The sequence below is a fragment of the Apodemus sylvaticus genome, chromosome X (assembly GCF_947179515.1).
Source record: "Apodemus sylvaticus chromosome X, mApoSyl1.1, whole genome shotgun sequence".
NCBI classification, from domain to species: Eukaryota; Metazoa; Chordata; class Mammalia; order Rodentia; family Muridae; genus Apodemus; species Apodemus sylvaticus.
Genome location: NC_067495.1, coordinates 34,443,429 through 34,471,096, shown reverse-complemented (window position 1 = coordinate 34,471,096; position 27,668 = coordinate 34,443,429). Strand labels below are relative to the sequence as shown.

General features: G+C 39.1%; 1 protein-coding gene and 1 non-coding gene across 2 annotated transcripts in view; both read right to left on the bottom strand.

Moving 5' to 3' along the window:
* The window catches only part of Phex (phosphate regulating endopeptidase X-linked), a 240,178-nt gene that overhangs the window by 105,914 nt on the left and 106,596 nt on the right, over positions 1–27,668 (bottom strand). The gene's annotated exons all lie outside the window — the stretch shown is intronic.
* Positions 21,706–21,837, bottom strand: LOC127675922 (small nucleolar RNA SNORA17). Its single transcript, XR_007975599.1, has one exon. It is a non-coding gene; the product is annotated as a small nucleolar RNA SNORA17 (small nucleolar RNA).

Genomic DNA, 27,668 nt, shown 5'->3' with positions numbered 1-27,668 from the left:
ATACAGAATAAGGCAAATAGTGACACATCACTTCCCAACATATTCAGAATGAGAACAATGATCTACCAATAGCTGGATAGTTTGTTGAAGGCCAAGGTATAAGTTAGATGTGTCTTAAATCAGTTATCAATCATCCCACTAGTTATGGCAGGAGAGAGAAGCAAGCCACCATACAAATACTGAGGAAATAATGGGATGAATATTTAACAGATGGCATATTATATCTAGTGAGAAACATTTTCTGGGCTATTTGAGGTTGATAAAAAATTCAAGGGTTTTCTATAAGTAGTTATTTCCATCCATTATTCCATGCACACATCTGGAGAGAAGCTGCATTTGACAGCTGGTCATCCCTCCCCTGTGGAAGAGACATAGGCAGATGATGATCTTCATTACCTCTGTCTGGAGACAAATATTTCCCTCCAAAGTTAAAACTGCCTAGTTTTTTTTAATATAAATTGATCTACTCTACCATCATTCTCTTATGGTAGACCTAGTGATGCTTAGGAGGACAATAAGTTAAACCAAAAATTTATAGATTCAGTCACAGATTCCGTAACAGTTGGATTTGATTATAGGATACGATTTGGGTCAATGTCATATAAATTAAAATGCTTTGTCTATTTATGAGCATCTATTTTAAAATATATCTGGCTGGAATAGTCTTTCTGCCTTTAATCCAGGGTTTTCCAACTTCAGCAGTATTGACATCAGGGCCAAATAATACTTGTGAGGTTTTTTTTTTTCCCCTGTAGGTTCTTGGATATTTCAAAGCACCATTGCCTTGAACAAACTAAATGCCAATTGCAAATCCCACATAAGCTGTGACAACCAAAACTGTAGGGAGATGTCAGATACCTGTGGGAGGCGTGACAAAGCACTGTCAGTTAAGAATCTCTGGAGTGCTGATGCAACACCAGTGGTAGATCAGCTAGCTTTCAAGCATAAGGCATCAAACAGGATGAAGAAAGCTACATGTCAAACATGGCAGCATGAAATGCAGATAGCATGTGGCAGCTAATCCATTAGCTGTCACTAGGGCTTCAAAAACGTATGATAAAATGTGTGACTAATACCAATCCAATATTAAGCTTGAAAATAGCTACATTTAACATGCTTGGATTTCTCCCTGCTCCCCCTCTATAACATGAAGCATTACACACCATGTTTTCCATTATCAGCAGTGGAATGTAATCCTTATACACTTCCCATTTTATCGGGTATAGTTTGAGGAGGAAAATAGTCCCTCCCTCAAGGTGCTGTCTGTAAACTTTCAGTAATGGTATTATATGTAAGATTGATTTTGGATCGCTTGGTCCAAAGAACATAATGAATAAATGCTCATACATGTTACTTGTTATGAAAACATGATTTCTTCCATGGATTTAATATGTTGAAGCATCTTTTGGGGAATGTAAGATGGCCCTGAACCAAATATCTTAAATCCCCTGTAAAAGAATGTCGCTCTTTTTAGACATAGGTTTCAGAGAACTATATTTGTAATGAGAGAAAATGGAACCAGAAGAAAATCTGTGGCCTATGAATGGAGCCACGCACCAACCAGCTTCCTGAACATGGCAGATTTCCCTAGCAAAGTCAAAGTCTGCACATTTGCCAGGAGGGAAAAAAAGCAGGCTTTTCAATCCTGGCTCCAAGTCAGAAGGTTCCTTTAAGGGTTACTACAGGTATGCCTTTGAAAAGAGACATAAGGCATACTATAAAATCTAACTCTAGAAAAATAAAAGAGGTTTTTTTCCTCTACCCAGGAAAGCAAATATTACAGCTTTTCTCTCACTTGTGGATATTATATTTTATACAGACACACAAATGCACATAAGTGTGTAACATAAAAGTAGAAATGAGGGCTGGAGAGATGGTCAGTGGTTAAGAACACTGACTGCTCTTCCAGAGGTCCTGAGTTCAATTCCCAGCAACCATATAGTGGCTCACAACCACCTGTAATGGGAGCAGATGCCTTATTCTGATGTGTATGCAGACAGCTACAGTGTACTCACATATATAAAATAAATTAATTAAAAAGAAAACAGTAGAAATGAAACTGGCTAGAGGACAGAAGGAAAATGATGGAATGGGGGAGATAAAAGGCCATGTGAGGATTGAAGTCAAAACATGCATGTGCTAAGGCATTAAGGTTGCCATTAGCATTCACCATCATGGCTCCCATATTCTCACTCTTTCTCTTTCCCATTGCTACCGACAACTCTCATGCCCTGAGTGTTCAAACCACTTGTTCTACTAGCCTACCCACACTGGCCTTTTTTTTTTTAATTTTTTTAATTGAATATCGTCTTCATTTACATTGTCAACAGTAAAACCTTTCCTGATTTCCCCCCTACCCAAAGACCCCCAATGCCTCCTCCCACCCCCTGCCTCCACCTGACCCACTCCTACCTTCCTACTTTGGTTTCCCTTTGTTGGGGCCTCTGTTGAGCCTTTACCTGACCAAGGGCCACTCCTCCCACTGATGCGCAACAAGGCCTTCCTCTGCCACGTTTTTGTTTTTTGTTTGTTTGTTTTGTTTTGCTTCTTTTTGGAGGTTTTTTTTTTTTTTTTTTTTTTTTTTTTTTTTTTTTTTTTTTTTTTTTTTGAGACAGGGTTTCTCTGTGTAGCCCTGGCTGTCCTGGAACTCACTCTGTAGACCAGGCTGGCCTTGAACTCAGAAATCCGCCTGCCTCTGCCTCCCAGAATGCTGGGATTAAAGGCGTGCGCCACCACCGCCAGCTCCTCAGCCACTTTTTTGGCTGGAACCATGTGTACCCCTTGGTTGATGGTTCAGTCCCTGGGAGTCTTGGGGCCACTGGGTGGCCGAAATCATTGTTCTTCCCATGGGGTTGTAAACCCCTTCAGCTCCTCCGGACCACCTTCCAGCTCCTCCATTGGGGACCCCACGCCCAGTCCAATAGTTGGTTGCTAGTTTCTGCCTGTGTATTTGTAGGGCTCTGGCAGGGCCCCTCCAGAGACAGCCATGGCATGCTCCTTCTGGTACACGCTTCTCGTCATAGTGTCGGGGTTTGGTGACTGTTTATAGGATGAATCCTCAGGTAGGGCAGTCTCTGGGTGGCCTTTACTTCAGTCTCTGCTCGACAAATTATCTCCCTTATTGTTCCTGTGAGTATTTTGTTCCCTTTCTCAGAGGAACCAAAGCACCCTCACTTAACTCCTCCTTCTTCTTGAGCTTCCTGTGCTGGGTGAATTATAACTTGTTTATTTTGAGCTTTTGGGCTAACATCCGCTTATTAGTGAGTGCATATGATATGCGTTCTTTTGTGACTTGGTTACCTTGCTCAGTGTGACACTTTCTAGTTCCATCCATTTGCCTAAGAATTTCACGAATTCATTGTTTTTAATAGCTGAATTGTATTCCATTGTGTAAATGTACCACAGTTTCTGCATCCATTCCTCTGTTGAGGGACATCCGGATTCTTTACAGCTTCTGACTATTATAAATAAGGCTGCTATGAACATAGTGGAGCATATGTCCTTATTACATGTAGGAGCATCTTCTGGGTTTATGCCCAGGTGTGGTATAGCTGGGTCCTAAAAATTATGGGTCAGAAAATTATGTCTAATTTTCTGATGAATCACCAAACTGATTTCCAGAGTGGTTTTACTAGCTTGCACTCCCACCAACAATGGAGAAGTATTCCTCTTTCCCCACATCCTCTTCAGCATCTGCTGTCCCCTGAGTTTTTCATCTTAGCCATTCTGCCTGGTGTAAGGTGAAATCTCAGTGTTGTTTTGATTTGCATTTCCCTGATAACTAAGGATGGCGAACATTTCCTTAGGTGATTTAGAGCCATTTGAGTTTCCTCAGTTGAGAATTAACTGTTTAGTGCTGTACCCCATTTTAAATAGGGTTATTTGACTCTCTGGAGACTAACTTCTTGAGTTCTTTGTATACATTGGATATTATCATATAATCTGCAAATAGTGATATTTTGACTTCTTCCTTTCCAATTTGTATACATTTGACCTCCTTTTGCTGCCTAATTGCTCTGGCTAGGACTTCAAGAACTATATTGAATAGATAGGGAGAAAGTGGGCAGCTTTGTCTGGTCTCCGATTTTAGTGGGATTGCTTCAAGTTTCTATCCATTTAGTTTGATGTTGGCTACAGGTTTGCAGTATATTGCTTTCACTAGGTTTAGGTATGGGCCTTGGATTCCCAATCTCTCCAAGACTTTTATCATGAAAGGATGCTGAATTTTTTCAAAAGCCTTTTCAGCATCTAATGAAATGACCATGTGGTTTTTTTCCTTTAGTTTATGTAGTGGATTACATTGATGGATTTCTGTACATTGAACCATCCCTGCATCCCTAGGATGACACCTACTTGATTGTGGTGAATTATAGGTTTGATGCATTCTTGGATTCGGTTGGCCAGGATGTTGTTCGATATTTTTGCATCAATGTTCATGAGGGAGATTGGTCTAAAGTCCTCCTTTCTTGTTTGTTCTTTGGTTTAGGTATAAGCATGATTGTGGCTTCATATAATGAGTTGGCACATTAGCCTTTCTTTAGTAATATACTATGCTCCAGAGTCATCTCATCCTTCCCTGTTCATCCATCAAAACCATTATTCCTTCAAAACACTAACCCATTAGCTACTACTGGGTCCTCAAAAGCAATTTATAATAAAGTATGAGTGACTAATAGCAATCTAATACATTCACCCTGAAAAAGAGCTATGTTTAAAAGAGTAGTTTATTAGCCAAATGGATGAATCCAATCTTAAGGAAGGTTTTGTTAATAGAGAGAAATTTCTTGCTGCTAAGAATCAAATTAAATCCACAGCCTATTCAACCTAATCACCCTGGTGTTCCAAAGTGGAATGCAACGTCAAGCACAGAGCAAGTGATCACTGTCTAACAAATACTGAGTCATATTATGAGGAATTTAGCTAAGAAATTCACTCTAATCAGTGTCATCAACAATATCAGAGAATGTAAAATGTTGTATTTTATTTTTAACCTTTAAATAGGAAAGATGTAATATGAGATCAAGAACACTGTTCAGTGCTGCTTATATCAAGGTCTGCTTCCATATTAACTAATTTTATGACTGGAAAAGCCATTAAGGAGCTTAATGAGAGACTAGAGAGCAGTCTAGAAGATGAAGTGTGAATCCATGACAGCTCATTGCTGGTGACAAAAACCATAATTTTCATATGTGATAGTCTTCCCACATGGATGACTTGACTTTTCATGGTATCTGTTACATGCAATCAAGCAATATCCAAAATATTAATGGAAAATACCAGAAGCAAGAAAGTCCTAAGTTTTAGATCAGATGTTCTGAGTAGCATAATAAAATCTTGCCTTGTCATGCTTACATACATTGCAAGTATGTCAAAGCTGAAACACACAGTCACACAAGAGATACAAACCATCCCTTTGCCCACTCTTCCTTCCTTACACTGGTTTTGTTAAGTTATTTTATCACAGAAATGAAATTCACTAACACTGTGTGTGTGTGTGTGTGTGTGTGTGTGTGTGTGTGTGTGCAGGCGCGCGCATGTGCGTTACTTGCACAGCTTAGTAACTAAGTTTGGTAACACTCTTTGTTATGACTACCCTGTACATTCACCAAGTCATAATTGTTTCGGATTTTGTTCCTTCCACTAAAATCTTAAGGCTATAGCTTTAAAATCACAAGTACTTTATGTGAAGACAACAGAGAGTTCATAAAGGGAATATTATTTCTTTAAGGCAGAGACAATGGCTATCACAAATGAAAGCCAATGAACATGAAAAATGTAATACCCAAGATGATTTAAAACTCTCAAGCTACCCCCTGACTTCCCAGAATTTTCCACAAGACACCACAATTTGATAATGCTGGAGGAAAGAACATAACCAAATATAACCCTGCTGTATCTGGCTGAGAGCTCTGCAATAACATATAATTTTGGCACACATGACCAAACTGATTTAAAGATTGGTCAGGTTGATTGCCTTACTCCTGATTTTGCAAAAGCACTTAGTATTAAGCTAAGCCACAGAAAGCAAGATGGCAAAGCTCATTTGTTCTAATCCCTACACACTGGGCTATAGAGGAAAGTCACACACATTCTCAAATGTCCTGCATGTCTTACATCAAAGGGATCACATTAATGACTTAATTAAACAGCTTTGTGTTTGGTCTACATGGTTAAGTTTCTCACATATTTTTTGTCTTTTCTATTTATTTAACCACATTAAAAAAAATAATAATAAAACAGGACCACTGCTTGCTGTCCTTTTACAAACAATTTCTAGAGCAACTTTCTTAAGCTTGCAGTAGCTTTGAAAGCTTCAGTCAGGCTTAAAGATGCCAAGACCTCATTTTCTCTGATGAGTTTTGTAATAACTATTAAACATCAATCAAAATTCTGAGCTGTAAACACCCGGAAGTTTAGGAAACTGTGCAAGAATTACACTATCCTTCAAAACAAAGACAGTTAATACAATGCCAGACAGATGATTGGCTCAAGCACATATCTTGGCTGGAAATCTTACCCTGTGCAAAGCTAATGGTATTGGTGAAAATTGGCCTAGGAAACAGATTTAATATCCTTTGGGGCTATCAGGACCCCACAAATAATAATGCAGTAATATAACAAATCAAATTTTGTCCTTTGATAAGAATGGCACTGATTTATTATGAGTTTTCAAAAGCTGTAATTCTGAAAATTGGCTTTGGGTATGGTTCACAAGATAATGCATCATGCTGGGGTAGAGGAGAACTAAACACTGCCATGAATCAGATATCTTTTCAACTACTAGCCACAGTTCTGGGTCAGTATGAACTAAAAGACTGGAATGTTCTGATTTCAGGCTCTCCATCCTTAAGCCTACATGGCTAATACCCTATATAGTAGATACCTACTGTCCCCTACTTTCTAAATGGATAATTTTCTAGGAATTCAAGTTCCAAATTGCAAAAAGGACATTGAACTAAAACTATGAACTCCATGTTATCTTGAAAGTGAGCAGTTTCTCTAACCAGAAAAAGGAGAAAAAAAAAAAAAACACTCAGGCACAAATAAATCAGAATTTAGCCAAACTCCTTCTCAATACTTCCTTGGTATCTCTGTGGTATTCTGGTGATATATGTTATCTCTGTATCCCAACAGAGATAAAGACAGTGTTCTTAGCAAGCGGCTGTAACGGTTAGTAAAATCAAAATCAGAACCCAAATCACCCCAGTATTAAATCCACAAAGGAACATATATCTCTTTCTGCTCAATGTTGGGGGCAATATTATCTTAAAGAGAGAGGCAAACTCATTCATTTCCTTTAAAATTGGACAAAACAGTGGTCACAAAATATAATTTTTGAATCTATGTTTTTGTTCATTTTAAATTCATTTGTTGAATTTTTGTAACTATACCAGCTGCAATACAATACAATAATGTTCACATGAATAACCTAAATCTCTATGAGGACAAACCTCACTTGTCCAGACAGAGCCAAAATAGTACAATCCAAGGGTTAAGAAAATCCTATATCATCATTAGTTTTTAAACAAGCCTAAGTAAATTATGTTTTCCACTTTTCCCTTGACACAGGGCTCCCACATCAAAAGGTCATCAGACTGTAGTCTACAGACCCAAACCAGCCTAGAACATGGCTTTTGTAAAGACGAGATTTTTGTTAGACTATGCTACTGCAGGAAGGGATTATTTTGAGCTGAAGGCATCTAAGAATCAGGGGAAGCAGTAAGAAGCTTTCTGTGTTCTTATCTACCTAAAAGCAGAGCTTTCCAAAACAATTCAACTGTCACAAATCCCCCCTCCTTTTAAGAAACTTCTTATTGCCAAGGAGATAGGAGATTCCCCATCTTCTAACATGAAAAGTTGATGCCAGAATGACAGGATGCAACAAAATCACAGTTAACCTTACCTTCTATTAGGGTCTCCCATATATTTCTTAGTCATCTTCCATTCGTTAACCCACTCTCATTCTTTTGTATATGTGTATATATGCAATCACATACACACATGGAGAGAGAGACAGACAGACACAGAAACAGAGAGACACAGAGAGAGTGAGGAGGTAATGATTCAGCTCAAGACCATATGTATGGCTGGCAAATGATGGAGAACTGGCTTACACTTTCAACCCTTCCTTTCTCATTCTTAACATAGTAGGAAGGTCCAAATTCTAATCATTTTTATGGGCTACACTGTCTGGAAGCTATCTTGCTTACCCATATTATAAACAGTATTACAGTGAGTAGAATTTACAGACCCCACCACCACCAAATGCTAAGCCAAAAGGGGGCAGAATAGAAAAAGGTTCTTCTCCCTGGCAACAGCCCACTCTTCCACATATGGCCTATGGCCACTTGTAAGCTACAAAAGTAAGTTGAGTAGGTGTTACAGAGACCAGATGGCCTACACAAGCTTCAAACATTTACTATTTGGCTCTTTACAGAAAAAAAGTTTTTGCGAACCCTCTTTCACAAAAAAGGTTACAAAAATTTCAAAACCTAGCAGTAAAGATTGCAATATAAGATATAAATTTATTTTTCTAGAGTTTCAAGGTGATTAGATAGTAATTATTTCAGTAATTTTTTATTCGATATATTCTTTATTTACATTTCAAATGATTTCCCCTTTCCTGGCTCCCCCCTCCCCGAAAGTCCCATAAGCCTTCTTCCCTCCCCCTGTTCCCCCATCCACCCCTTCCCACTTCCCTGTTCTGGTATTGCCCTATACTGCTGCACTGAGTCTTTCCAGAACCAGGGCAGTAATTTTATAATTTACTACAATACCTATTCGTGTTTTATTGAGGTAACCATTTGAGCTTTAAAACAGAGACAATATATAAATATTAAACAAAAATGGGAATAAATGTCCTGGAAAAACATCCACACACTTTTGGGAAAAAAGTAAAAAAATAAACAATTAAAAAGTATTTTCAAATGTCAAGAGCTTAGGAATGCATCTGCAATACCTAGGACCTAGCGCTGAACATAGCTCTAAGAAATTTAATCAGCTACTTAATCCTCCTGAAATCATTAAATTACCTATTTAAACAGGAGACAAGTTAGAGATTAACTTAAATCAACACATCCCCTTCTCTCATCAGCAGTTCAATAGAATGGAAATTACCTCCATTCTCTGGTAAAGTTTAGCTCTGATAGGAGCAATGCTTTGCTGTCTGAAAAATGTCTGGGGCCACCTAGATTATCTCAGTGGGAAAGGCACTCCACCTGTCACTCAAGTGTGATGACCCGAGTTCAATTCCAAGAACCACCTATAGAAGGAGAAAAACAATTCCTGAGCATTGTCACACTCACACACACACACACACACACACACACACACACACATACATAAAAATAATAGGTATTCTTCTAAACATTCTTCCTGATTAGGTAGGGAGAGTGCAAATGAAACCGTTTTGGTGAATTATTAAATTAGACAAGTGTAATTTGCTTTGTTGGTAACCAGCTATGCTCCTAAGTACTCAGCAGCAGCAGGATATCAATTTCAAGATTAGTCTCTGCAGCAAGATGCTATCTCAAAACATATGAGCAAATAAAATAATTATTAAATACCGCATAACTTTTAAAAAATATTTTTGAGATTATAGTAAAATCACATCATTTCTTACCTTCCTTTTCTTCCCTCTAAACTCTCCCATGTACCCCACTTTATCCTCTCTCAAATTTATGCTCTCTCTCTCTCTCTCTCTCTCTCTCTCTGTGTGTGTGTGTGTGTGTGTGTGTATGTGTGTATGTGTGTGTATATATACTATAATATATATTCTTAAATAAATTTGTAGAACTTTTTAAAAATAAAAGTATGTAAACTGACCATGCACCAGGACAGACCCAAAACCCAACTAGCTGGGCAGCATAAAATGGACTGGAAAAAGGAGGAGGAGGAGAGGAGGAGGAGGAGGAGGAGGAGGAGGAGGAGGAGGAGGAGGAGGGAGGAGGAGGAGGAGGAAAAGGAAGAGGGGGAAGAAGAGGTAGAAGAGGGGGAAGAGGAAGAGGAGGAGGTAAAAGAGGAAGAGAAGAGAAGGAGAAGGAGGAATCTAGAAACTGGGTGGGTAGACATGGGAAGCTGGAAACGTGACAAAGAACATTCCATGTCTTTGGGGCTGCTGCTTAGGATCCCTGACTGTGCATTATCATTCGTAGGAAGGAGACCCATCTGCCTCTTCAGTATTCATGAGGGACTTCCCTAGTAACCACCACTATTATACCATTATGAGTACTTTATGGAGACAAGACTACCATATTTCCTCCTACCAGTTTTTTAATATTATACCTCAGAAAGTTTTGATTCAACACAGTTTCTTGACACCACCACTTAAATTCTAGAATGATAAAGGGCAAAGATTCAAAAATCAACAAGTGAGATCACAAATGGGTATCAGAGATGTTTCAACTAAAAATTCTAACAAATTTTTTCTACGTTACTTGGCAAAATCCATTTTTAGGTTGTTTTTTCAGGCATCTGAAAAGCCACACTAATACAATTATAGTTCACTGAAAAATTATCATGCGATCTAGTTTGAAAGCTAAAATCAGTCATAGCAGGGTAATATTCTATTTCATTATAAAGATTAATTCAACCTTCATGTATTTGTGCATGTGTTTGGTCTTTCCATTTTTCACAGAACACCCAAGATTCAAATGCCATCTGGTAGAATTGCTGCACGGTGTTGGTAGTATCTATTAGAGTTATAGATTTCATCTCAAAGTAAAATTGATAGACAAATGGAAACTGAAAAAGGAGGAGTAGAGGTGACAAAATTTTATTCTTAAAGCCAGATATTCCTCTAATCTGATGTGACTGTATCCCACTCACTACTTTTACCCCCTGACAACTCACCTATCAAACTGTCCTAAATCACAAGGCTTCCCTTCATTCTTTTGGAAACATGCAAGGGTTCAAGCAATATTGCAAGCAATAGTGAGACTTGTATGAGTTATGAATTATGCCCACTGTGGTTTTTAAAAGACATGCTATGCCTTCCTTAAAAGGTAGCCTTAGCCACAGGGTAAGACTGACAACCTATTTTTTTATAATTTCATTCAGTTTGATGCGTTTCTCTCACTGAGTGACTACTTAAAATAAGCCTTGCAAGCTAGGAAGTATCTTGTTCTTACTGAGTTACAATTGGTACAAAGTACATAGGTGTGAAGGGAACAAATCTGGTTTTCTTTATCACACATACACAACTTTTTGTGATCTAAGAGTTTCAAACACCTGGAAGACTCACCTAGTCATCTTTCCATACAGTAAAAATAACCACTACAGTTGCCAATCTTTATATAGATTAATTTGTGTTGCTCTTGAATGTCCCCAAAGTTCTAGGTTCTTTTGTATTTGACTTTGTTCCCTAAACAGTATGTCTATAGACTTCACTTCTTTTATATATAGGAAGAATAGACACCGTTTAATTAAGCTATATACTTAAGAAGTCCATGGTTGGTTGGTCACACATAGGGGATGTGAAATGAAAGTGAATAGAAGAATGTAAGAATGTAAAGGATAGAAAGGAGTGCCGTGATACAGGAAAGGTCTTGGGAAGAGGTCATTAGCAAAGAGATCTCAAAGTCAAACAGAAACAGTAGAAGTAACATTGTTTGCCTGTGTGCGTGTGCGTGTGCGTGTGCGTGTGCGTGTGCGTGTGCGTGTGCGTGTGCGTGTGCGTGTGTGTGTGTGTGTGTGTGTGTTAGAGATGGGAGGATGTGCAGGGGCCTGTAGAAGCCAGAAGAGGATGTCCGATAGTCTGCATCTGGAGTTACAGGTAGTTGTGAGCCACTCAGCATGCATACTGGGTATTAAACCAAGGTCCTCTGGAAGAGCAGTTAAGTACTCTGAAACACTATCTCCCTCGCCTCAACTTTGTTATTTTCATAGTAACAAAAGTAATATTCTTCCCTGATGACCTACTGTGATATTTTGAGTGAGATGATCCCCATAGGTTATAGTTTGAATACTTAGTCCCCATTGGTGGAACATTCTGAGAAGTTTGGGAAGTGGGGCTTTCTTGGAGGAGGAATATCCTGGCTTTGACATTTCAAAAGACTCCTGTCATTCCTGGTGTGGAAGGGAGTAAAAGTGCATACCTCACCCCTCTCTGCTTTCCACTTTCCTATTTTCAGATCAAGATGAGAGTTCTCTCTATTATTTCTGCCACCATGCCTTTGCTCAGCCATCATGGACTCTAATCCTCTGAAACTCCAAGTCCAATTATATATGTTCTCTTATAAATTCTCTTGGTCATAATGTTTTGTCATAGAAATAGAAAAATACACCAACCATGTACCAGATAGCATGCTGAGAGCGTCCTTTCATCATTCGATTTAAGTCTTACCTATGATCTGCGAAGCAACTGGCATATCATTTTCATGTCACAGCTGATAAGCCAACAGGAATTAATGGGGGGGGGGGGAAACTCACCCAAATCACACAGAGACCAAAGCAACTTCTCAACCAAATTAATTCCATCTTAATCTGACTTCAAAGTCCATGCTTTTTCTGATATCTACTATGTTTGAAGGATGGAGCAAATTTTTCTATTATATAAATGTTATTAATTTGTATAAATCCAAATTAACTGAATAATATATAAGGTCCAGACAATCCTTGATTCAGTATCCATATTTAGCATGCCAAGGCAAATATTGTTGGCTATAAAACTAGCAAGACAAGTGCTCACGCCTTTAATCCCAGCACTTGGGAGGCAGAGGCAGGCGGATTTCTGAGTTCGAGGCCAGCCCTATCTACAGAGTGAGTTCCAGGACAGCCAGGGCTACACAGAGAAACCGTGTCTCGGAAAAAAAAAAAAAAGACACATGAAAAGAGTTGTAAGTTGTAAGTAAACTTAATAAATTCTTCATCTCTCCTCCGTAATAATTATGCCTTTAAGCTGGGTTATGGTGACTCACGCCTTTAATCCCAGCACCCTGGGAGGCAGAGGCAGGCGGATTTCTGAGTTCGAGGCCAGCCTGGTCTACAGAGTGAGTTCCAGGACAGCCAGGGCTATACAGAGAGAATCGAGAGAATCCCTTTCTTGAAAAAAAAATTATGTTTTTGATTTTGGTCATAAATGCATTAAATTTTTAAATTCTGGGTAGAGTAAGATGTGGCCAAGAAAGATGTTCAAAATAAGAAATGCAATGGAGTAAGCTAAGAGGCAAAAGGTGAAAAGCAGAAAGGCTCTCTATCTCCAGTTTGAGATTAGAACACCTCTGTTGTAGTCAGTGTAACACACCAAACTGAATTTCAGCAACAGATGGAATGTATTTTAGAGAGTGGGCTTCAGGGAAGAAAGTCTGTCAATTTCTCTGTACAGGACCACTGACAAATATTGCCCTGTGAAATGGAGTCTTGCTTGGGTACCCTTTTCCCAATTATCTCTAATGCTTAATTCCTTGTTTCAAAAGTGGAATCACACCTTTCTTTTAGAATCTCAGCACTGTCAGAAAAACAAATGAGTGTGAATTTCAGTTTAGAACCAACAAATATCAAATCTCTACTGCAACTCAGGCCTGACTCATGCTGGGTTTAAAATATAGGAACACATGAGTATAACACCAAATACCTTAGGTCTTATAACCTATGATTGGAACATAGCTCTTCTGAGCTTTATGTTCTTAATTCCAGACACCGGTCCCTCTAAAGGTTGAAAAATGTTTCCCACTTTATCTCCTTGTATCAGTACATTTTCAGCTGGGAGTGATGACACACACCTTAATCCTAACACTCAAGAGACAGAGACAGGCAGATCTCTATGAACTCAAGGCCATCCTAGTCTACACAGTGAGTTTCTTGACAGCAAGGGATATACAGTAAAATTCCGTTTCAAGACAGAAAGACAGAAGGAGAGATGGGGGAGGAAGGGGAGAGAGAAGAAAACTATTTTAGTCCTGGACCCTAAAACCAGAAGGACCTTTTTATTGTATAACGGTCATGGGGGCTGGAGGATGCCCTCTTTCCTCATCATTATTAGGTTTACTCTAATACTCTAACAGTTAATGTATATATTTGTTGTGCAAAATAATAACAATATAACTATTATTAAATTCATAAAGTACCAGCCACATTTCATTCTATGCTACCATCCTAACTATGTCTAGGATATGACATGGTTCAATGTGAGTCCCACAGCCCTGGAGAGCTGTCCACTCTCCACCTCTCCAATAGCCAGGCTACCAGCCTCAGACTCCCTCCAGACCAAAGAATTGGATCTGGAGATCACCCCTGCCTCCACAGTTCAAACCCAGTGATTCATTCTGAGACCCTTGTGCACTGCATTTTAAAACAAGTCTCCAGTTCTGCTTTGATTCATCTTTGCAAAAGCATTTGGGATTGAGAAATCAAAAAGGCTAGTTATACTAAAGGCAAAATAACAGGCTGCAGCCAAGGGACACATGGGCTGTTTGTAAACAGCAGCATAAATGTCATCATCAATTATTCATCATTCAATAAAGCTACTAAGTAACCTCTTGCAGAATCACTTCATTCTCACATGAGATTCAGCCAACAAGGGAAGAAAGAGCCAGGTTTTAGGTTAAAAAACTTGAGACAAGAAGGCTCAAGACCAAATTGGCAAGCCATGGCCTACAGGTCATATTCAGGCTGCTGCCTAGTTCTGTAAATCAACTTTTACTCACATGCATTCCATTTGTCTGCATATTACCGACAGCTACTTTAGTGCTATCCCACAGATCTGAGTAGCTGCCTCTGTGCCTACCTTGCTTGCAAAGCTCAAAATATTTGTGTATTGCTTTAGTCAGTTTTATCCAGTCTGAGGTGGCAATGGACTTCTAGAAGAAACTTTACTCCTCCTCTTCAGGCTGTGTGCAACCCACAGTATTCTTTTTTGTTTGCTTGTTTGTTTGTTTCAATCCAAGAGGGGAAACTCAAATCATCAACCAGTGGTTAGAGAGGGCTTGGGAAGGGGCGAATTGACTTTCTCCTTTCTCAGATTTCCTTTCACCCTGTCAAGTTTTCTCATTTCAAATGTACTGTCTCTGCTAAGCTTATTTCCGGATTTGGCTCAGATTTTGGAAATGGCTCAGAAAAACTCATAGGACCTCATTAGAACATAACTCACGTGATCGATTGCAAATCATTTTGCCAAACCTTAGCTTTCATTTTCAAAAGTCTGGAAGAATGAACCAAAAGATTCCAAGACTTGGAAATTAGCTTTATAACCTAACATTGGAATTGAATAGAGGATCTAGTCTGGGGCCCTAGAGGACACAACCTCACCGCTGTCCTTGGCTCTACTCTGCTCAGGGCAGGTTCATTGTGCTCATTAGCTCTAATCCTTACAAATCACTGTCAGGAGGCTCTCATTCACTTGCCCTATAACTGCCAGTCCTGGGAGCACAGGACTATACCGAAAGCTGCAGGCTCATTCCTCTTCTTTCTAGTTTAGCAAGAACACGGGGTAGCATGACCTTTTCCTATTCTGTCAGGCTTTGTGTATAAAATACAGGGGTGCTAGTCGGTGAAGGGTTGTGTATACTGAGAATTAACTTTATTTCCTAAGGACCTAAAATGGAAAATTGTATAAATTATCTACTAAAATGAGGTCAGCCATTAAGGACTATTCTAGTCGTGAATCCTAATACCAGAAGGACCTTTTTATTGTATGATGGACATAGGCCTGGAGGATGCCCTCTTCCTCATCACAATTCAGCAATAATTAGGTATATTCCAATATTCTGACAGTGAATGTATATATTGGCTGAGCAAAATAATAACAACAACAACAACAATAATAATAATAATAATAATAATAAAATAATACTTCATTTGATGATGAAAATATCAAACAAACAAGATAAGAAAGAAATTCCAGGCAAAATGAGCCAAACACAGAAAGACAAGTATTCTATAATCCTCTTTACATATAGACTCTAACAAAATTGATCTCCTATATACACAGAACAGAAAGACTGCTGCTAAAAGCTGAGGAGGAAGAAAACAGATTCACATGAGAGGGTCCAAAAGTTCCATTATGCTCAAGGAGTAGGTGGCAAACTATAGAGTATGGTGATGGCAGTTAACAGATATTTCAAAATTGCTAAAAGAATAGATTTGGGATGAAGGTAAATTCAGAAGATGGATGGAAGAGAATAAAAGTGAATAGCAGAGTATAAGTGATCTGAATGGGGAAACAGGAAAAGGTGGGTTGCCTTGGGGACGGGTGACGGAGATAAATACCGAAAAGGAAGGTAAAAGAACAATGGGGACATCTTTAAAAGTCATAAGGAGTCACAGAATTAACTATCATTTTTAAAAGATAATACAACTGTATATAAATATACAGATATAGTTTAAATTATTTTTTCTAGTTTGGGCTGACAAGACCCAAAGACCATCTAAAAAGGCCCAAAACCAGACATGAGAATCCCTCTTTAGAGTTGTTGGTCAGGGTTGTCCAAGCAACTCCCAAAACATATATCATATTGCGACTGCCTTTGTTTACCTCCTAGAGGGAGAAAGTAAATCCCTATTTCTAAATACACCATGGACTTCAGAATCAGGGATCAGGGACCCCAGGGATAGAAGTCAGGGCTATTGAAACCATGATTATTGGAGGAGAAGTCACAACTGTCACATTAATAAACCAGCATAATAATACTTAAAAACAATGTAAACATTTGTCCTTATACCCACAGATAAGTGTAGTTCCTGTCCCTCATCAAGGAAATTTCTCTTTGCAACAGATGGAAACCATTACAAAAGAAAAAAAAAAACAGAAGCAATTAAAATGCAGAGCTGTGGATCACAGTCCCAATGAATATATCTACAAAATATTCTGTGTACCTGAAGCTTAGGGAACATTGTAGGAGAGAAAACAGAAAGATTGTAAAAGTCTTGGGGTCAGAGAATTTGTCATGAGAATGTGTCTCCTAGTAAAGCCGGAAGCTACACACATAATATCTCACCATCAGAACTGCCTAAACCTAGCTGAAAAACAGCAGCAGCAATCGACATGTTAAAGTGATCAGGGCAAAGCCCATGAGACTTCAACACTACACAAGGAACTATATGCAACTGAGGAATACGAAGAGCAGAAGAAATAGTCTTCTCCTGGGAAAAGCATACCAATTGGTTTTCCAATTCCAAATGGGCAGTTCTAAACACACACGTACAAGCAGCATTATATAAACTGACTTAGAAGTATATATGTATATACACCTACATATATGCATGTAACAGCAATGAATGAAAAAATAGGCCATGAATTTGAAAAAAAGCAAGGGAGAATATATGAGAAGGTTTAGTGGGAGGAAAGAGAAGGGACATAATCTAATTATAATATCAAAAATAAAAAAATATGGTTGTCTGGCGGTTCCTCCGAAAACTGGGCACCTCACTTCCAGAAGATCCTGCTATACCACTCCTGGGCATATACCCAGAGGATTCCCCACCATGTAATAAGGATACATGCTCTACTATGTTCATAGCAGCCCTATTTATAATTGCCAGATGCTGGAAAGAACCCAGGTATCCCTCAACAGAAGAGTGGATGCAAAAAAATGTGGTATATATACACAATGGAGTACTATTCAGCCATTAGAAACAATGAATTCATGAAATTCTTAGGCAAATGGATGGAGCTAGAGAACATCATACTAAGTGAGGTAACCCAGACTCAAAAGGTGAATCATGGTATGCACTCACTAATAAGTGGATATTAACCTAGAAAACTGGAATACCCAAAACATAATCCACACATCAAATGAGATACAAGAAGAAAGGAGGAGTGGCCCCTGGTTCTGGAAAGACTCAGTGAAACAGTATTCAGCAAAACCAGAACGGGGAAGTGGGAAGGGGTGGGAGGGAGGACAGGGGAAGAGAAGGGGGCTTACGGGACTTTCGGGGAGTGGGAGGCTAGAAAAGGGGAAATCATTTGAAATGTAAATAAATTATATCGAATTAAAAAAAATATGGTTGTAAAAATAATACCTACTCAGTGTTCTCAACTGAAAAGCATAAGGTGGTAGGATGCCATATATGTTAATTAAATGGACTGATTCTTTATATCATGTATACATAAATCAAAATCACATTATACCCCATATACATAATTACTTTTCAATTACAAATAAAACATTTATTTTTTTCAATTTTTTAAATTTTATTATTTACATTCCCAGCATTGCCCCTCCTCTCAGACGCCCCCACAGGGAGCTTCCAGAGACTGAGCCACCAACCAGGAGCATACATGGGCCAGTCTGAGGACCTGGCAGAAAACATTTAAAATTTTTAATGATATTCACTGAGAAGTTGCCAAAGGGAGCTAGTAATCTTAGTTCACAATTCTCTAAAATAATTAAGAAAAACTGAATTTAAAGAAGAGATGGGAAGAATGCAAAATGTAAATAAGACTTTCCAATGAGAGTACCAACAACTTCTGTCCTTTCTGTGTGATTCTGCTCTTCACACTGAGAGATGCAGTCTTTTTCAGCTTGCTTTGATTAAGAGGCAGACCTGTATTTGACTTTGATCAAGAGAATGTATCACAAGAAATATTCTGAGACTTCTGAGCTCAGACATTCAGAGGACTCACAGCATATCTGTCCTCCTTTCTGATCCCTTAGCTACCCTGTGGAGAAAGCCATAAGGAAAAAAAAGTGCGTGCAGTCACCCCAATGGACCTTCATCCACAACTGTCATCTGACTTAGCTACGTGAGAGACCAATGGAAGAGCCACCCAGCTGATCCCAGCTAACAAACAGATTCAAAAGTATTACAATACATTGGGCATGGGTTTGTAAGGAAGCAAACAATAGCCAAGATATAGAGAACTGCAGTAGCTAAGTTGTTGTTCCACATTAAGGGATCATCTAGTCCTTTTTGTCATTGACTAAGCCATAACCATAACACCAACTCTTTAAAATAAGGAAGTAATTTTTCCACAAATACACTTCTTGTAAAAGGAATATCATCCACTTCAAACATTAAGAATGATATTTGGGCTGGAGAGATGGCTCAGCTGTTAAGAGCACTGACTGCTCTTCCAGAGGTCCTGAGTTCAATTCCCAACAACCACATGGTGGCTCACAACCATATGTAATGGGATCTGATGTTGTCTTCTGGTGTGTCTAAAGATAGCTACAACGTAGATATATACATAAAATAAATAAGTAAATCCAAAAGAGGAATGGTAATATTTAAAGTCAACATGAACTCTATTTTGGCAAAGTTGTCAGTGCCTTGTCCAAATAGTTTGATTATATCATTTCTTCCTAGCATGGGTTTTTGTGACCTTCCTGACTCTAAATCTTGACTTCTGGCCTAAGTCCCATCACTCATTCTTCTTTTTGCTATCAGGCTGCTTCTCCCTTTCATATGTGAGTTTCTGTCAGAAATGGATTTGCTGTCACACCCTCAGTCTGCCTTTACCCAGCTATGCTGGAATCTAGAAAATGACAACTCAGAAGACAGGTTAAATACAATTTCTCTCTCTTCACCCATTTTCCACTATCTGCCTGCCCGGCCCTTGGGTTATTAATGGAACTGACATCCCTGTACAACTGACTGAGCAGGACCAGCAGCTAGATAACAAGGGAGCAGCTGACAGCAGCAGGAACAGCCCTAGAGATAGCAGATAAACAGATGCATCGTGGGCTATTAGTTTCATCCTGGGCTAAAGGGAAGGAACACCAACACCACAAAATCTAAACTCAAAACATTTCTAGTGACTTTTTCCCATGAAATTAAAACTCAAAACATCAAATCTGACTCTTTTTAGTAAACTCAACTGAGCTCAATATATATTTTTAAATCTTTACATATTCAACTTGAATCTGGAACAATAAAAAAAAAGTTTGAAGTCATCAAACCTCCCCTGCCCATGTGACTAATAAAAGTAATAAAAATCTACAAAATTCTGAAAAAGTAGCCCTCTGCTTTGAACCTCTAAAATGATACCTAAGACAATTGTAGTATTTCTCAACCTTTTCAAAGTCCTGTAGCCAACCAGTTTCTTAATCTAAAATAATCTCCAATATACACTAAAACCTAAAGGCTTTTTACAGTACACATTTAAACTGGTAGTGCTCATTTATCTGATGTGATTAAAATTTTTAAGTACTTACTAGTCCATGTTTCATTTTTTTAAAGATCTCTCTCTCTCTCTCTCTCTGTTTTTATTGGTTCTTTGTGAATTCCACACCATGCACTCAATCCTTCTCATCCCCTCTCCCCTCTTACCAGCCTTCCACTATCTCTTTGTGGAAACTATTGTGTGTCCCAAAGTATAACTGCCCTTCTGTCCACACTTCTTTGCTTGCAAATGTTTATTGCAATAGCTCTTTGGTCTGTAATGAAGCCTCTGGCTTCTTCTACTCTATCAATACTGGAGCCTCACTGGGACTCCTCTTACATATCCTGTTGGTGCCCTGAGTCATGAGGATCCTGTAGTACTGGGTGTGTAGGATTGCCCCCTTCATGCGCAGTTTATAGATGGGGTAGATGTTGGGGTGGTCTAATTCAAAGCCCTGGTTTTGGGCCTGAGGGAACAGAGATGGTCAGCATGCCAGCTCTCACACTCTCGTGCCCTTAGGGCTGTCTCACCAGCAATACCTGCTACCAGTGCCAGCCCTGCCCTGCTACCCAGGTGAGGTGCAAGGCCTGCTCTCCCAAGATGATGATGGACATAACCACTCTCATGACCCCAGTGCCAGCTCTCTTGTCTGCCATAGATGGCTAGGGACAAGAAAGAGGAGGAGGGTTTCTCTCCCTCATCTGTGCCACAGCCCAGCAGACAAAAGGCAAGGCTGGCTGTCCCACACTCATAGCCAGCTAGCTCACCAGCAACACCCACATCCAGAGACAGCTCTACTGTGCAGTCCAGGTAAGGTTCAGGGTCTGCTCTCCCATGTGCTACAGCAAGTGAGGGGCAGGGGCATCTCTCCCTAGTGCTACAGCTGGCTAGGGGCAGGGTCAGTTCTCCTGCTAACACACCCCCAAAGCCAGCTATCCCATGATACCCAGATGAGGGGTGAGACCAGTTCTGCACAGCCTTTAGACACCAACTTGTCCCTGAGTGGTAGCCAAGACCAGGACCATCTTTGATTATAACAGAAGCCTTCTCCTGCAGGGCCACAGACCCAGAGATAGCCTCCAATGGCAGTACATGCTAGGACTCTACCATGGTCCCAGGTGGCATCACCACCAACTCAAATTAAACTGTTCCTTACTATCCGTGAGTTTCCAGGTCTGCCTCTCATTATTGTGCCCACGTCCTTCTGTTTCTCTTTCTCTTCCATTTCTCTACCACTTACTTGTACCTCTTAGTGGTTTCTGGGGTCTCTGAGTGTCTGGCATCCTCTCAGGAGTGGTCTCAGAAGTGCTATGCCCTGCTCATGCACTGTGGCTCTGGGAAGGGGTAATCTAAGGTATGTTCTGCCCCACTCCATCCCTAAGCCTTTGTGACACTAGTCTGGTGGTTGTCTCAGGATAGCTCCCTGTCGAGTCCCAGTCTGGTAGTCATCTCGGGCTACCTCCTCACCTTGCTGTCCTAGTGTCCCCATGTGAGTGCTGTCTGTCTTGGTCTCACATCCAACCCAGGGCCCTCAGTTCCAGGTGGGGTTCTTCTAGTTTCTGTCTTGCTCCCAGTCCTAGTAGCCATCCAGACGTGCTTAGTGCCAGACTAGCTCTTTGTCCAAGCCTCCAGAACCAGATTATCTCAGGTTCCCTTTTTCAGGGAATGTTCGGCTACTAATCATTCAGCTGCTCATAGGTCAGAACACTGAGAATACACATAGCCTCTTTCCTCTCTGTCACTTATTGACACACATGTGGCACAGCAGCCATACCTACAATGATTCCAGGGGTAGGTCATGCTTCATCTTTTAATAGTATCTTTGCTCCACATATTTCAACACTGCAAATTAGTTCACTATCATGTTATTGTTGCTGTTGTTGTCATTATTATTATTATTGTTGTTGTTGTTGTTGTTGTTCTTTTTCCCTATACTGGTGATGAAATCCAGAATGTTACATAGACTGGGAAGTACTCTACTGCTGAGTCATGACCCAAGGTTGACACTAGAAATCTTTTTAAATAAAATTTATAACAGGATCACATACTAGTTAACTTATTCATATTTTGTGTGCCTGTGTTTTGTGGGCTGTGCATATATGTACACAGGAGAAGGTTCAAGCACAAGCTATGAGAGTGTATATGTCCATTGTACACGTGTAGAGTCCAGAGGAAGATGTTGGGAGTCTTCCTCTATGGCTTTCTGTATTTCCAGTTAGAATGGAACTTTCACTACCACCCTCCAAAAAGTCAATATATTGCGCATTACAAAAGAATTAAAACACTGATTTAATAGAAATCTAATTAACAAGGATATCTTGTCATGCCAGGAAAGAAAGATACAGTCTAAAATATTTGAGGTCATATCAAAATTCCCTAAAGGAACAGTTACAAGTTGGCTCAGATGAAACAATGTGAACTTCAAAAAGAATTGTAATAAATTTAAGCATATCAAATACATTTTAAAATTCCTGAGTTTATAACGATGCTAGGGGGAAAATGGTTTGATACCTCTGGAAGTTTCTAGGGCACAACTTGTAAAAATTAATAATGGGAAAGACAGACAGACCCTTCATGCAGATTTTCCTCTCTAAACTGTAAATGAGGCTAATCAAGTGATTAACAAAGGGAGAAAGGAAAGATTCTAGCTAATAAATGCAGAGTGATACAGTTTGAAAATTACCAGTTGCAAACCTTAGAGTAATCACATATCTAGTAATGTTATCAATATCCACTAAAATAACTGTCAGTGATATTCAATAGCACTTCCCCATTTGTTGTTCTAGACAACTTTAGTAAATGGTGATAACTTGAGCTGGGAGATGGTTCTGTTGGTTACATGCTTGCTAAACAAGCATGAGGACCTGAGTTTGGATGAAAATATATTCCCATATAACATCTACACATGGGGATATATGCCTGCAATCCCAGCACTAGGATTAATAAAGACAGACAGGTACTAGGTAAGCCAGTCTAGCCAAATTATTGAGTTCCAAGGTTCAATAGAGTACAATGTTTAAAAATATAAGGCAGCTTGCTATGGAGAAAAGTACCCAACAGTAACCTCTGGCCTCCATATGTAGAAATTAGATAAGACAGACAGACATCACAAAATATTTTTCCAAGATTATTTTTCAGTACTGGTAATGGAACCCATGGCCTCATACAAGCTGTGCACTATTAATCTACATTCATAGCCCTTGTTTACTTTGAGAAAAAGTCTTACTATATAAACCATACTGGCCTTAACTTTGCTATACTCCTAAGCAGCTATGTTTACATACATAAGCTAGCATTCCTGTCTATGAGCATTGATTTTTTTCAGTAGATAAACCTGGAAGGGAGTACCTAAATGCATAAGCAAATAGGTTGATTATAATTACATTTCATGATAATACCCATTGTAATCCAGAGCACCAATGTAACCAAAAATGCATATTTAGCATTTTTGCTAAGTTTTCAAGACTATATAAATGGAACTTATATTTGATATACTTGAGATTTCTAAAGATGACATTCTAAAGGACTAATTCTAGGAGCTAGGAACTGCTCTGCACGCCTGTGATCCCAGCACACTGCAAGTAAAGGAAGCAGGGGTGGGTTGATTGGGGAAGGGGAGATGGCTTATGGGATTTTCAGGGGAGGGGGAAACCAGGAAAGGGGACAACATTCGAAATGTAAATAAAGTATATATCTAATATAAATAAATAAATAATATTAACTGAAAAAAAAACAAGAACTCAAGGACAGCCTGGCTAGATAGCAAGTTCAAGTCTAGCATGCTATACAAAAGAAAAATAGAAGTTCTATGGTTAGAACAGTGAGCAAAGCATGTTAATCACCATACAATTCTAAGTATTCTACTATAACCCACTATAGACACATTTTTAGCTCACATATACAAATAAATACCAATTGAATATATTGATTTCAATATAAAACTCTTTGGTGAAGATTATATCATAATAGTAAAAATACAATATAAATATTAGGAAAAAATGGATCAAATTTATATATACAACCTTACTCAAGAATGTCTTTTAGATCTTGGCTCCTGGACAGACTGGACATGCAGCACCAGGTACACTGAGAACATCCTGAGTCTAACATCCCTCGGGAGGCAGCCCATCAGGCTACTGCCTGCACCCAGGGCCTAGGCAGCACTGTGGGCCGTCTGTGTGACAACTCTGTCAGGGAACATTTGCCCAACGGACTGACTGGCGCTTAGAGGGTGTCCCCGAGGCATCCGAACAGAGACAACCCGAGTATAACATTGCTTGGGGCAAGGCACATCAGGGCTCCAATGGCACCCAAGAGTAGGGCAGCCCATCAGCAATCTGTGCCAGGGGAAACCCAGTCATCCAGTGGTGCAGAAATAGCCTTACAGACTCATAGGAGGTTCAAGCACCAGCCAGTGACAACAGGACCAACTAAGGTAAGAGACAAGCAGATGGCAAAAGGCAAACGTAGGAAAGCTACTAAGGCTTCTAAAGCTACTAAGCTATCAAGGCAATATGGCACCATCTGAACCCAATTGTCCAACAACAGCAAGTCCTGGACACCCCAACACACCAGAAAAACAAGATTTGGATTTAAAATCACTGCTCATGATGCTGTTAGAGGAACACAAGAAGGACATAAATAAATCTCATAAAAAAAAATACAGGAGAAAATGGATCAAAAGGTAGAAGCCCTTGCAAGGGAAACACAAAAAATCATTTAAAGAAATTCAGGAGAATATGGGTCAACTGAAAGAAGCAATAAAGAGGAAAGGCAAAAAATCAATTAAAGAAATACAGGAGAATTTAGGTCAACAGGCAGAAATCACGAAAGAGGAAACACAAAAATCTCTTAAAGAAATACAGGAAAACACAAACAAGCAAGTGAAGAAACTGAGCAAAAAACATCCAGGATCTTAAAAACAGAAGAAGAAACAACTAAGAAAGCTCAAAGGGAGACAACTTTGGAGATAGAAAACCTTGGGAAGAAATCAGGGACAATAGACACAAATATCAACAACAGAATACAAGAGATAGAAGAAAGAATCACAGATGCCAAAAATACCATAGAAACCATGGACTCAACAGTCAAAGAAAATGCAAAACGCAGAAAGCTTGTATCCCAGAACATCCAGGAAATCCAGGACACAATGAGAAGACCAAACCTAAGGATTATAGGTATAGATGAGAGTGAAGATTTACAACTTAAAGGGCCAGCAAATATCTTCAATAAAATTATGGAAGAAAACTTCCCTAACCTAAAGAGAGAGAAGCCCATGAATATACAAGAAGCCTACAAAACTCCAAACAGACTGGACCAGAACAGAAATACTTCCCCTGACATAATAATCAAAACCCCAAATGTACTAAAGGAAGAGAGAATATTAAAAGCAGTAAGAGAAAAAGGCCAAGTAACATATAAAGAAGACCTATCAGAATTACATCAGACTTCTCACCAGAGACCATGAAAGCTAGAAGATCCTGGGAAGATCTCATACAGACATGAATAGAACACAAATGCCAGCCAAGACTACTATACCCAGCAAAACTCTCAATCACCATAGATGGAGAAACCAAGATATTCCATGACAAAACCAAATCTACACAATATCTTTCCACAAACCCAGCCCTACAAAGGATAATAGGGGGAAAACACCAATACAAGGAGAGAAACTATACCCTGGAAAAAGCAGGATAATAGCCTTTTTCATCAAACCCAAAAGAAGATAACCACACAAGTATAAAATTAACATCAAAAATGATAGGAAGCAATAATCACTACTCCTTAATATCTCTTACCGTCAATGGACTCAATTCCCCAATAAAAAGACATAGACTAATAGACTGGATACGTAAATAGGACCCTACATTTTGATGCATACAGGAAACACACCTCAGTGTCAAAGAAAAACACTACCTTGGAGTAAAATGCTGGAAGACAATTTTACAAGCAAATGGTCTCAGGAAACAAACCAAAGTAGCTATTCTAATACCAGATAAAATTGACTTTAACCTACAGTCATCAAAAGAGACGTGGAAGGACACTTCTTGCTGTTCAAAGGAAAAATACACCAACAAGAACTCTCAATCCCGAACATCTATGCTCCAAAGGCAAAGGCACACTCATTCATAAAAGAAACTTTACTAAAGCTCAAAGCACACATTACACCTAACACAATAATTGTGGGTGACTTCAGCTCAATGGACCAATCAGAGAAACAGAAACTAAACAGGGACACAGTGAAACTAATTGAAGCTTTGGACCAATTGGATTATATATATATATATGATTTCATCCTAAAGCAAAAGAATTTACCTTTTTCTCAGAACCTCATGGTACCTGCTCCAAAATCGATCATATAACTGGTTACAAGACAGACCTCAACAAATATAAGAAAATCGAAATAATCTCATACCTCCTATCAGATCACGATGAAGTAAAAGTGGTCTTCAATAGCAACAAAAACAACAGAAAACCCACATACACGTGGAAACTGAACAATACTCAATGATACCTTGGTCAAGGAAGAAATAAAGAAAAAATCAAAGACTTTTTAGAATTTAATGAAAATGAAGATACAACATACTCAAATCTATGGGACACAATGAAAGCAGTGCTAAGAGGAAAACTCATAGCCCTGAGTGCCTCCAAAAAGAAAATGGAGAGAGCATACACTAGCAGCTTAACAACACACCTGAAAGCCCTGGAACAAAAAGAAGCTATTTCACCCAGGAGGAGTAGAAGGCAGGAAATCATCAAACTCAGGGCTGAAATCAATCAAGTAGAAACAAAGAGAACCATACAAAAAATCAACAAAACCAGGAGCTGGTTCTTTGAGAAAATCAACAAGATAGATAAACCCTTAGCCAGACTAACCAAAGGGCACAGGGACAGTACCCAGATTAACAAAATTAGAAATAAAAAGGGAGATAGAACAACAAAAACTGAGGAAATTCAAAAAATCATCAGATCCTACTACAAAAGTCTATACTCAACACAACTGGAGTATCTGGAGGAAATGGACAATTTCCTAGACAGATAACAAACACCAAAATTAAATCAGGACCAAATAGACCATCTAAACAGTCCCATAACACCTGAAGAAATAGAAGGGGTCATAGAAAGTCTCCCAACCAAAATGAGCACAGGACCAGATAGTTTCAGTGCAGAATTCTATCAGACCTTCAAAGAAGACTTAACACCAATACTCTCCAAACTATTCCACAAAATAGAAACAGAAGGAATACTACCCAACTCGTTCTACGAAGCCACAATTACACTGATAACAAAACCACACAAAGATACAACAAAGAAAGAGAACTTCAGGCCAATTTCCCTTATGAACATCGATGCAAAAATACTAAATAAAATTCTTGCCAACCGAATCCAAGAACACATCAAAACCATCATCCACTATGATCAAGTAGGCTTTATCCCGGGAATGCAGGGTTGGTTCAATATACGGAAATCCATCAATGCAATCCACTACATAAACAAACTCAAAGAAAAAAAAAACATGATCATTTCATTAGATGCTGAAAAAGCATTTTACAAAATTCAGCATCCTTTCATGCTAAAAGTCTTGGAAAGAACAGGAATTCAAGGCCCATACCTAAACATAGTTAAA